We start from the raw sequence: 12,681 nt of genomic DNA, 5'->3' as shown, positions 1-12,681 counted from the left end.
CCTGAAAATGAAGCTTACGTTAGAACCTAATGATTGTGCAGACTGGCCCTGGGATGGGGAAACGACTGCTTTTTAGTGTGGTTAATATATACGTGTTTTAAGGCAATGCCGAGGGTGTCCATTTGTAGAGAAAACTCGGGGATGGAAAGCTTGCATAGTCACTAAGAGGGGAACTGAGGTGTGGGTCCGGACCCATGATCATCTGGTGTGCCCGCTGCCCACCCAGCTGCCTCAGACTGAGCACCTGTGCCCCAGCCTCTGGCCATTGTCTGAGGGCTCCCAACCCTGCTCCAACTCCCACGTCCTGCTTGTCTCCTGCTCAGCTCTGTCCGTGCTCCACCCTCAGCTCACCTGCCCATTGACGTGACCTGCCCAGCTCCTGGGAGCATTTACATGTGTGACTCCTGCCCTCTGCTCCAACCTTGGTCCCTAAATCATCCAGTCCTGCTGGGGTGCCTCCAGTTGCCCCAGGCTTCCTCCATGATCTCCCTAGACCTGGTCTAAATCTGTCACCTCCTGCCTCAGTTTGCCCTTTTGAATCTTCTCCCTTTCCTCTTCCCGCAAGTCTGCACCCTGCTGGCCCCTTGCTAAGTCTCCTCCTTCTGTCCCCATCTTTGCTCCCAAGGGTCCTCACCAGCGAGGGCTTTGCCTTCTTCTCTGCTTCTCAGGGAGGTCCCTGAGGGTTCCTGGGATCCCTGGGGACTCATGCCTTCCTGGGCAGCCATGGGGCTCAGTGGACAAGCATGGGTTCTGGAGGGCAGGCACACCTGCATTTGAATCCTGACGCTGCTCCTTTCTAGAGTGTGACCTCAGGTCACTGCCTTATTCTCTGCATCTATAAAATGAAGGTAATTCCAACCTATTTAGTTGTTCTAAGGATTATATTAAAACGTGTGAGACGCCCAGAGCAGGGCTGAGGACATAGTAAATGGTAATAATGGTTGCTTTCCTTTCTTCCTCTGGCGCTAGTGTCTGCACCACCCACTGGGCGCTGTGAGTCAAGCCACGCCGCGCCGCACTGGCCAGACCCTACCTGGACTCATAGGCGAGAGGATCTCCCCATGTCTGGCAAGGGTGCTCAGATTTGCCTCCCCTGCCCAGACAAGTAAAGGGCCACTTAAAGAGGTTGAGGAGTGGAGTCCAGAGCCCTGAGCCAAATCTCTGCCCAGACTGTAACCCTCAAGTCATGGGAAAATCTGCTTCTGGGGTGGAGGCTGGTCTTGGAATGGGAGGTAAGGACCAGGACAGGATGGGGAGGACCACCTCGCAGACCTCACTCTCACCACCAGGTATACACACAGTGGCAACTTGCTTGCCCCCTCAGTGGGTGGGCAGTTTTTTCAAGTCCTTGAAACACCAAGGTTTTGTCACAGTTTTCTCCCGGGGCAAAGGGGCTACTTTCTCCTACACTAAAGAGAGCCCTCTCCAATTTATCCTTTGCCAGAGATACTGGGCTCTGTGCAGGCTCTTAGACGGAGATTTCTCGACTGATCAAGAAGCATCTGCTTCCCTTATTCACTTAGCAAATATTTCTTTTCTTTTCTTTTTTTCTTTTTTTTCTTTTTCTTTTTTCTTTTTTTTTTTTTGCAACAGAGTCTCACTCTGTCGCCCAGGCTGGAGTGGAGTGGTGTGATCTCTGCTCACCACAACCTCTGCCTCCCGGATTCAAGCCATTCTCCTGCCTCAGCCTCCCGAGTAGCTGGGATTACAGGTGCCTGCCACCATGCCCGGCTAATTTTTATATTTTGAGTAGAGATGGGGTTTCACCATGTTGGCCAGGCTGGTCTTGAACTCCTGACCTTGTGATCCACCTGCCTCACCCTCCCAAAGTGCTAAAACTACAGTCGTGAGCCACCGCGCCTGGCCCCAGAGATGGCTTTCTATCCAGAGCAAGAGGGAAATATTCTGGAAGTTACACTCGCCCATGCTTTCCTCCCCACCAACCGGACAAAAGGCCAGGGGCCCACTCCAGCTGCCCTAGGGAATCCCCCAACATCTCACCTCTCCTTAGCTCCTCTGGGCTGCTGCAATGACATCAATGTGACTTCAGCACTGCGCTTTTTGAGCTAGAGGCTCTGCTTCGTTGCCCTCGGGCCCCACTTCCTCTAAATTCCCCGCTTATCTCCCTGTGGCTCCACTTCTCCTTCGGTGCCCATGGCAGAGTTCTTAAGTGTTCCCCGTGCACAGCCTGGATCCTGTCTGCCGCCTGTCCTACCTGTCCACGAGCTCCCCCTCTTTTTTTTCCCTCACTCTTGACTCAGAGAAACCCCACCCAATGCCTGCCAGATAGCGGAAGCTTAACAATCAGTTGTTAGATGTGCAAATAAAATACAGCCGCAGATAGTTATATTGGTAACACGCACACAACATTCAGAGGCCAAGAGAATGAAAAAGGGAGGTCTAGGAGGTCCTCACCTTCCTTCTTTTGTAAATAAACGATGTCTTTATTATCAACAGGTCCCACCAAGGATTTTTCCTGGTGTGTAAATTTATGAGGTGTCTTATAAAGGAACGGTAAATGGAAAACACAGTTAATTACACACTTAACAAATTGCCTTTATTAAAAAAGAAAAACCAGGAAATCAGGATTGTCCTTGAGGAGTGAACACATCCAGGGGCCATGCCACAAATGTTCTCCTTCTGTGTCAAGTGAGCCAACCCCGTCCCCTCTGTCCCCCTCCCACACACACGTTTCCTCTTGCGTAGCTCAGGCACCGGGACTGGGCCCCCTCCCTAGCCCTGCCAGGAAGGCGAAAAGAAAGCGAGATTGAACTCAGCCAATCAACAGTCAGCATTTCTGAAGTTCCGCCCCCTTATACAAATATGCGCTCCGCCCCCGCCAGCGCCACCTGGAGGTTGAGGAGCGAAATGCGACGCCTGCACTGGGTCGTCGCCGGTACCGAGCCGCCCACTCCGCCGGTTTTTGCAGCCGGTGGAGACCCTGCCTCCGCTCCGAAACCTGCCGACCGCGGTGGGGTTATTCGGAGCGGAGCCGCCGAGGGGCTGTCGAGCGCTTTTGAATCCGTTTACTCAAAACGACTTTCCCCACAACTTTCCCTGATTTCTATTCCCACTTGACCAAAAGAATGAGTTTGATGTGGAAAAGTGGCCAGAAAAGTGACAATAGTGTTAGATGCTCAATAGCATCTCTTTGGGCTCAACCCCCATTAATTAAAGTAGATGCCAGGGGTGGGGAGGTGGAACCCTTTTTCCGGTCCCCAGTCAGTGAGGCTGGGGCTTCGGGCACTGTCCCCACCTCCGCACTAGTGGCCCAGAGATCCTAGAAGGGACCCAGCCTTCCCGCGCTGCACCCAGACCTCTGGGGTGTGACCACCAAGCTGTCCTGGCTCCCCCGCTCAGTGGCCTGATGGGGGTCTCAGTCCTGCTCTCCCTCGTGGGGTCGGGGCACTAAAACAAATCATTTTTTTTCAGGCCGTCCTCCTTGCTCCTAATTGAAAAGGCGGCCTGGCCGGACACGGTGGCTCGTATCTGTAACTCCAGCACTTTGGGGGGCCGAGGCGGGCGGATCACCTGAGATAAAGAGTTTGAGACCAGCCTGGCCAACATGGTGAGACCCCGTCTCTACTTAAAATACAAAAATCACCCGGGTGTGGTGGCATGTGCCTGTAGTCCTAGCTACTCGGCAGGCTGAGGCAGGAGAATCGCTTGAACCCGGGAGGCGGAGGTTGCAGTAAGCCGAGATCAGCTACTGCACTCCTGCTTAGGCAACAAAGTGAGACTGTCTCAAAAACAAAACAAACAAACAGATAAACAAACAAAAAAAGCTGGCTATGATGGTGCAGTCTGTAATCCCAGATACTTGGGAGGCTGAGGCAGGAGAATCGCTTGAACCTGAACCTGGGAGGCAGAGGTTACAGTGAGCCGAGATCACACCATTGCACTCCAGCCTGGGTGACACAGCAAGACTCTGTCTCAAAAAAAAAAAAAAAAAAAAAAAAAGAGGCCTGGGAAGGATCCCCTCTGAGACACTGAAGACTTGCTTGGCTCAAGGTGGGTTTTTACCTTGAGTACCTCAGTAGCCCTCAGGACAGTCCCTCAGGTCCCACCTGCCCTCCCCTGCAGGAGGGCTTTGTTCTGGGAGGAGAAGCCCAGACACGCAGGGGTGGTGGGAGGGCAGGTGGGCATCTGCCCCCGACAGGCCTCTCTGCTTTGGGAAGCCCAAGTGCCCTCGGGACCCTTGAGAAAGGAAAGATGGTGGAGAGAGGAGGGCAGGATGAGTGTTCTTTTATTGACCACCTACTATATGCCATATGCTATTTAGATTTCTGACCACGACAGCGGCCTCCTCACGCAGGCCCAAGAAAGCTGGTTAAAATTACATTTACATACCCTTGAATATCATATATTAATTTTACACAAAGGAGAATATACCTTTAGGCTCTTTTCCTTTTTCTTTCTTGTTTATGGACCAAAAAAAAAAAAAAAAAAGTGGGAGGGGGGTTGGTGGGCTCAGGACAGAAAGGAAGAGGTATGCCACCAAAATCACCTGAGAAGAGACGGGGGCGGTGGTGGTGGGGGTCTAAGGGAAGGACAGACCCTGGCCTCTCCCAGTAGGCAAGGAAGAAACTTGCTCTAGCAACTTCAAGATGGTTTGCCTGGTCAAGGAGGGGAATGGACAGGGCGAGTCCATGGGCCCTGCTCAGGGCTGGCTGCTGGGAAAGGAGGGTCTGTGTCAGTCACGGAATCCAAGAAATCTGCCAAGTTAAGGCTCCAGGGGGATGGGGGAGCCACCTTCTCTAAGGCCACTATGGGTGGTCTTGGGGCCCTCAGAGGACTTGCTTCTTGGGGACGTGAGTTAGACCTGCCAGAACCAGCAGACACCCTAGGACCTAAGATGGGCCCTCCCTGCCACTCCCTGGGCAAGAGCCCCAAGCCCATATCTCCAGGGTCTGTTCGGAGGGCACTGCTGGGCCCCTGAGTAGTGCGGAAGGTCAGCCTTTCCGGCCCCGACTTAGCAACACACTCGGCCTCCATCTCCCCCGTTGTTCGCTGGTCCCCATGAACATGCTAGCCCCAGTTCTGCTCAGGAAAATCAGCCCCCACAGCCCAGGTTCTTGCACCCTCCTGTCCTGAGCTTCTTTGTCCCTGTCTACTCCTCTCCCCCACTGTTCACAGCCCCCAACCTCCCGGGGCCCACATTCGGCTCCTGGAATTCATTAAGTGTGGCAAGGAAAGGTCTCTACTCAAGAGATTTCAAGATGTCTGGGGACAGGCAGGTTTTCCAAATGCCCCTGGATGCCAGGTGCTTGGGACGCAGTGAGAGGGAGGGGACAGCAAGGGGAGGGCTGGGTTAGACCTGCTCAGGGCCAGAGCTGTGAGCCAGCACCCAGCCTGGCAGCAGGTGGGCTGGGTGACAAGCCCTCGGCCTCAGCCAGTCTCTAGCACAAGAGAGTCCCAGGTAGCCGGGCGCGGTGGCTCAAGCCTATAATCCCAGCACTTTGGGAGGCCGAGACGGGCGGATCACGAGGTCAGGAGATCGAGACCATCCTGGCTAACACGGTGAAACCCCGTCTCTACTAAAAATACAAAAAACTAGCCGGGCGAGGTGGCGGGCGCCTGTAGTCCCAGCTACTCAGGAGGCTGAGGCAGGAGAATGGCGCAAACCCGGGAGGCGGAGCTTGCAGTGAGCTGAGATCCGGCCACTGCACTCCAGCCCGGGCTACAGAGCAAGACTCCGTCTCAAAAAAATAAAAAATAAAAAATAGAGTCCCAGGCCCCCTGGGAAATTCTGTGTGGACAGAGGGTGAGGTGAGAGTCCAGGTCTGGCCCTGGCTCTGCCGCTGACTTGCTCAGAGACCCCCTTGGGACCTCAGCAGCCTCATCCTTAAAATGGACAAAACAAGGGCTGGGTCCCGGCGCCGTTGCTCACACCTGTAATCCCAGCACTTAGGAATGCTGAGGCCGGCGGATCACGAGGTCAGGAGATCAAAACCAGCCTGATCAACATGGTGAAACCCCGTCTCTACTAAAAATACAAAAGATCAGCAGGGCATGATGGCACGTGCCTGTAATCCCAGCTACTCGGGAGGCTGAGGCACGAGAATCGCTTGAATCTGGGAGGCGGAGGTTTTAGTGAGCCGAGATTGCGCTATTGCACTCCAGCCTGGGCGACAGCACCAGACTCTGTCTAAAAAAAAAAAAACAAGGGCTGGCCTGTCTGCCTCCGGGGTTTGTGATTAGGATCTCATGAGAGCTCTGACTGAAAGGGGAATTTCCCCTCTCTTCCGTGAAATGAGGGATGGAGAGAAGCAGGGAAGGCAGGCCATTCACCAGGGTCGTGTCAGCTAAGGCTGTGGAGGTAGAGTACTTGCTATGTGCAGGCTCAGTACTGAGGCTGTGGAGTACTCGCGATGTGCGGGCTCAGTACCGAGGCTGTGGAGTACTCGCCATGTGCGGGCTCAGTACCAGGCACTCAGCACCTTCTCATTTAATTCTCCCAACAACCCCGCAAGCCAGTCATGATCATCACTCCCAGTATTAACACGCTCAAGAGCACAACATCTGGTGAGTGAGCAAGCTGGCACGAGAATCCACAACTCCCAATGCGAAGCCCCTGCCCTTTACCCAGTGCCACTCTGGGACAGAAGTTCCCATGAAGGACACCCTCTGGGGTGGTGAAAATGCCCTCACTGGAAGCCTAGAAGTTTAGCGCTTGGCCCCAGCTGGCTGAGTGGACTTGGGGAAGGACCTAACGCCTCTGCCCTCCATGCTGTCTTTTGTCTAAGAGGAGGTTTACTCTCTGGGAGTCATTTTTTTGATCCCAGCCCTGATCCTTTGTTGGGTTAGAAAAGGAAGGAAAATGCAAACGGGCGTTAGACCTGGAGCCAGGGGCCAGGGCCCTGGCATGGGCCTCAGGACTATTGCCCTGCTTTTGAGCATCCCTACATGTGGCCTGGGCCCAGCCACCCCAGAAGAGAGGCAGGAGCGTGTTACAAGCCCATGTGTCAGAAAAGTAAGGTCAAGTGAAGAAACATGACTTCTCAGGGTCCAAGAGCAAATTAGAGGCAGAGCCAGGGTTGGAATCCAGGTCTTCCAGCTCTTAGCCCAGCTCCCCAGCTCAGGCCCCAGCTTGGAACAGAGGAGGAAGAACAGGAAAAGGGAGCTGCAACAAGGCTGTGGCCCTCTCTGAAAGCTCTAGGGGAGGACCAATGTCCTTGTCTTTGCCAGCTTCTAGAAGCACTCACATTCCTTGGCTTGTGGCTCTTGTGGCTCCCTCCTCCATCTTCAAAGCCAGACACAATGGGTTGAGACCTTCTCATGTTGCATTGCTCCAACACTGACTCTTCCATCTCCCTCTCCCACTTCTTTTTTTTTTTTTTTTTTTTTTTTTTTCTGAGATGGAGTCTTGCTCTATTGCCCAGGCTGGAGTGCAGTGGTGTGACCTCGGCTCACTGCAACCTCCACCTCCCTGGTTCAAACGATTCTCATGCCCCAACCTCCCGAGTAGCTGGGATTACAGGCGTGCACCACCATACCTGGCTAATTTTTGTATTTTTAGTAGAGACAGTGTTTCGCCATGTTGACCAGGCTGGTCTCAAACTTCTGACCTCATGTGATCCACCTGCCTCAGCCTCCAAAGTGCTGGGATTACAGGTGTGAGCCACCATGCCCAGCCCACCCTCTCCCGCTTCTAAGGATGCTTGTGATGACATTGGACACACCTTGATAATCCAGAATAATCCCCCCAACTCTAGGTCAGCTATTAGCAACCTTAATTCCATCTGCAACCTTAATTCTCCTTGCCATGTGACCTGACATATTCACAAATTCCAGCAATTTGGACATGGACATCTTTCAGGTGCCACTATTCTGTCTACCATATGCCCCTTGTCCCAAAAGGGATATATTAGGTTGTTCTGACATTGCTATAAAGAAATACTTGGCCAGGGCCGGGCACAGTGGCTCATGACTGTAATCCCAGCACTTTGGGAGGCCAAAGTGGGCAGATCACGAGGTCAGGAGATTGAGACCATCCTGGCTAAAACGGTGAAACCCCGTCTCTACTAAAAATACAAAAAATTAGCCGGGCATGGTGGCAGGCGCCTGTAGTCCCCGCTACTCAGAGAGGTTGAGGCAGGAGAATGGCACGAACCCGGGGGCAGAGCTTGCAGTGAGCGGAGATCACGCCACTGCACTCCAGCCTGGGCGACAGAGCAAGACTCCATCTCAAAAAAAAAAAAAAAAAGAAAGAAAGAAAGAAAGAAAGAAATACTTGGCCAGGCATGGCGGCTCATGCCTGTAATCCCAGCACTTTGGGAGGCTGAGGCAGGCAGATCACTTGAGGTGAGGAGTTTGAGACCAGCCTGGCCAACATGGTGAAACTCCATCTCTACTAAAAATACAAAAATTAGCCAGGCATGATGGCAGGTGCCTGTAATCCCAGCTACTCAGGAGGTTGAGGCAGGAGGATCGCTTGAAGCCAGGAGGCAGAGGTTGCAGTGAGCAGAGATCACGCCATTGCACTCCAGCCTGGGCAACAGAGTAAAACTCCGTCTCAAAAACAAAAACTTGAGACTGGGTAATTTCTAAAGAAAAGAGGTTTGATGGGCTCATGGTTCTGTAGGCTTTATAGGAAGCATGATGATGGCATCTGCTCGGCTTCCAGGGAGGCCTCAGGAAGCTTCCAGTCATGATGGAAGGCAAAGGAAGAGCAGGCACGTAGCAAAAGCAGGAACAAGAGAGTGAGAGTGTGCTCCCACACTTTGTGAGAGACGCTATGTGTCACTTTTAAATGACCAAATCTCACAAGAACTCACTATCACATGGACAGCACCAAGGGGATGGTGCTAAACCGTTTACAAGAAATCCACCCCTACGATCCAAGCACCTCCCGTACAAAGGATTACAGTTCAACATGAGATTTGGGCAGAGACAAATATCAGGGGACTTCTAAAAACTGACATCAGGGGACTTCTAAAAAGTTGCATGTCTTGTACCTGCCGCGGGTTGAGATTTTTACCTGCCACCCTCCTGTGCTCCTCCCTCAAGTCTCTGTCCAGCTGTAGCTTCAGTCTTTAAGGATTTCCCCTGCATCCCACTTCCTGTCTCTTGAGCATCCCCCGGAAGTGTTCCCTGGGGAGTGTCGGCTCTTGGTGGGAAGGCCCTGGTGCCCACCTTCCTGGTGCCTCCCTGTCTTTCTGTCCCTCCCACAAGGGGACCCATGGCCCTGCAGCTGCAGGGGGACAGGAGAACACGCCCAGGGTGCTGGCCAGGCTCAGAGCGGGAGGCCCTCGGGGAAAGGGGAGTCTCCTTCCCCAGATGGGTCAAGGGGCTGCTGGCTGCTGGCAGGGGCAGCTGAGAGGGGCCCAGAAATGTCTATGGAATTGCTTCCCCTCCTCCCACATCCTGAAGAGGTTCCTGTGTCTCGATGGCAGTGCCGGCTGGTGAGATGGGGAAGGTGAACCAGGCTGTGTACGTGGGCTGCTGGAGGGGCATTTTTGCTGCTGTGTTTATTATTTTATTCCCAGTGCTGCTGGGGGCGGTGGGAGTGAACCCAGGCAAATGACTGGGCCAGGCTCTTCTGGGAATGGCAGGAGGCCCTGAGTTGTGTCCATGTCTCCCTGTGGTGCTGGGACAGCTGGGATTTGGGCTGGGATTCTGCCCTCACACTCTCGGATGGTCTGCTCTGGGCTGCCTGGAGTAGTCTTAGGTCGAGTCCAGCCCCCTTGCCTTTGCTCCTGTGGTGGGCAGCTTCTAAAATGGCTTCCTGGTATCTGGATCCTTGTAATCCCCTCCACTGGAGTGTGGGCTGGTCCTAGTGACTGGCTATTAATGGAGAGAACAGCGGAGATTTGGTTATGAAAGTTCGTCTCTTTGCTTGCCACACACTCTCTCGCTCTCTTCTCCTTCCTCTCTGGTGAGGCCAGCTGCCATCTTGGGAGCTGTCCTGTGGAGAGGCCCACGTGGCAAGGAGCTGAGGGCAGCCTCTGGCCAACAGCCAGCACTGAATTGAAGCCCTCAGTCCACCAACCTGTGAGGAACTAAATTCTGTCAATAACAACCACGTGAGTGAGGCTGGAAGTGGATCCTTCCCCATCAAGCCTTGAGATGACAGCAGCCCGACACCTTGATTGCAGTCTGTGAGAGACCCTGAGCCTGAGGACCCCAGCAAGCCACTCACAGATTCCTGACCCACGGAAACAGAGAGACAGTATGTGTTGTTTCAGCCGCTAAGATATGGGCTAACTTGTTATGCGCTGTGGATAACAAATGCACTCCCTCCCTGACCTCTTGCCTCAGAAATACTAAGTCCCTTTGTCTTTGGCCTTCATTCATTCATCTGGTTCCCCTTGCCTCCCTGAGCCTCCTTCTCTCTCCTTTGTCAGCATCTCTTCCAGCCCCAGGTTGTAGCCTACTCCCGAACCTCTGGTCTCCACACTCCCCGGAGAGCCCATCCCTTCGTGGCTGTGGTGTGAGTAGTGTCACACCGATGGCGCTGTTCCTCAAGTTATTCCCCACTCCACCCACTCCTCTAAATTCAGTTACACTTCTCCTCTGGCCCCGGAATACACATTTGATCTGGATGCTCCTAGAACAATGCAAATCAGTTGCTACGTCCCTCCTCGCCTGTTTTCAGTCAGCAATAGATGTTCCCTTTGTGTGTGTGTGTGTGTGTTTGTTTTTTGTTTTTTTTTTTGAGACAAAGTCTTGCTCCGTCACCCAGACTGGAGTGCAGGGCGCAATCTTGGCTCACTGCAACCTCTGCCTCCCAGGTTCAAGCGATTCTCCTGTCTCAGCCTCCTGAGTAGCTGGGACTACAGGCGCCTGCCACCACACCAGGCTAATTTTTTTTTTTTTTTTTTTTGTATTTTTAGTGGAGATGGGGTTTCACCATGTTGGACAGGCTGGTCTCGAACTCCTGACTTCAGGTGATCCACCCACCTCGGCCTCCCAAAGTGCTGGGATTACAGGCATGAGCCACTGCACCCGACCAGGTGTTCCCTTTGAAAGGTGGCTTATAGCTTCCCCAAACCCATTGCCAGAGCTAGGTGCAAATCTCCTGGCCTCCCTCCAATTCAGACTCAGCTTCTTACACATGACTTTCAAGGCATCAGATTATCAATGACCTCAAGTCTCCATCTATCCCAATGAAGCTGCCTGGTCTGTTTCTCACCTGTCATCCCGTGTGACTCTGGCAAATGGACTGCAGGTGAAATGCCAACTGTGCCATATTATGCCTGTGTGCCCTGGTGCAGTTGCTTCACTCTCTGGCCTCAGTTTTCTAGGCTGTAGTTGGAAACTAGAAATCCCATGGATGTCCTTCAACAGGTGAATGGTTACACGCTGGCATAACCATACCATGAACTGTTACTCAGCAATACAGAGGGGTGAACTAGTGACACATGCAATGATCTAGATAAATCTCCAGAGGGTTATGCTTGGTGAAAAGAGACAGTTCCAAAAGGCTATATGCTGAATGAGTTTATTTCTTTTCTTTTTTTCTTTTTTTTCTTTTTTTTTTTTTTTTTGAGATGGAGTCTCACTCTGTTGCCCAGGCTAGAGTGCAATGGCACGATCTTGGCTCGCTGCGACCACCACCTCCGCTACAACCACTGCCTCCCAGGTTCAAGCAATTCTCCTGCCTCAGCCTCCTGAGTAGCTGGGATTATAGGCGCCTGCCGCCACGCCCGGCTAATGTTTTTAATTTTTAGTAGAGACAGGGCTTCACCATGTTGGCCAGGCTGGTCTCAAACTCCTCACCTCAAGTGATCCACCCACTCGGTCTCCCAAAGTGCAGGGATTCCAGGCATGAGGAACTGTGTCCGGCCTTGAATTAGTTCTTTTTTTTTTTTTTTTTGAGATGGAGTCTTGCTCTGTCGCCCAGGCTAGAGTGTAGTGACACGATCCTGGCTCACTGCAAGCTCCGCCTCCCGGGTTCATGCCATTCTCCTGCCTCGGCCCCCCAAGTAGCTGGGACTACAGGCGCCCACCACCACAGCTGTTTTTTGGGTGTTTTTTTTTTTTTTTGTATTTTTAGTAGAGACGGGGTTTCACCGTGTTAGCCAGGATGGTCTTGATCTCCTGACCTCGTGATCTGCCCACCTCGGCCTCCCAAAGTGCTGGGATTACAGGTGTGAGCCACCGCGCCCGGCCGAATGAGTTCATTTCTATAACACTATTGAAATGATGAAAGTATAGCAAAAGAGAATACATTCATCATTATTCAGGGTTAAGGGGCGGCCAGCTGGAGGGTGGCAGGAGGAATCCAGTGGTAATGGAAATGTTCACGTCACTGTCAGTATCTTGGTTGTGACAGCCCACTTCACTGTGAGATGGTATCATCAGGGGAAACTGAGTAAGGGTACACACGATATCTCTTTAGTGTTTCTCACAACTGCATGAGAATCTAAAATTATCTCCAGAAAATGTTTAACTTTAAAAATGACACCCCCTTTATTGAGTTATATGGAACTCAACTTATAAATTAGGAGGCACATTACCTAATAAAAAAATATGAATAAAAAAAAAAAACGCCACTGCTTTATACTCACTAAAACATTTGCATCTGAAAGCACATGACCACAGGTTTCTAATCTTTCATTTTGAAACTAACGCACCCCACGGAAAGCTGGGTGGATGGTGAGATGTCTGGCTATATTCCCTGAGACCATGCTCGGTGCAGATGAAGTGAGATCGGGTTCTGTAGACGGCAGCTCCTTC

The sequence above is a fragment of the Macaca nemestrina genome, chromosome 13 (assembly GCF_043159975.1).
Source record: "Macaca nemestrina isolate mMacNem1 chromosome 13, mMacNem.hap1, whole genome shotgun sequence".
Taxonomy (NCBI): domain Eukaryota; kingdom Metazoa; phylum Chordata; class Mammalia; order Primates; family Cercopithecidae; genus Macaca; species Macaca nemestrina.
Note: the sequence above shows the minus strand (reverse complement) of the source record.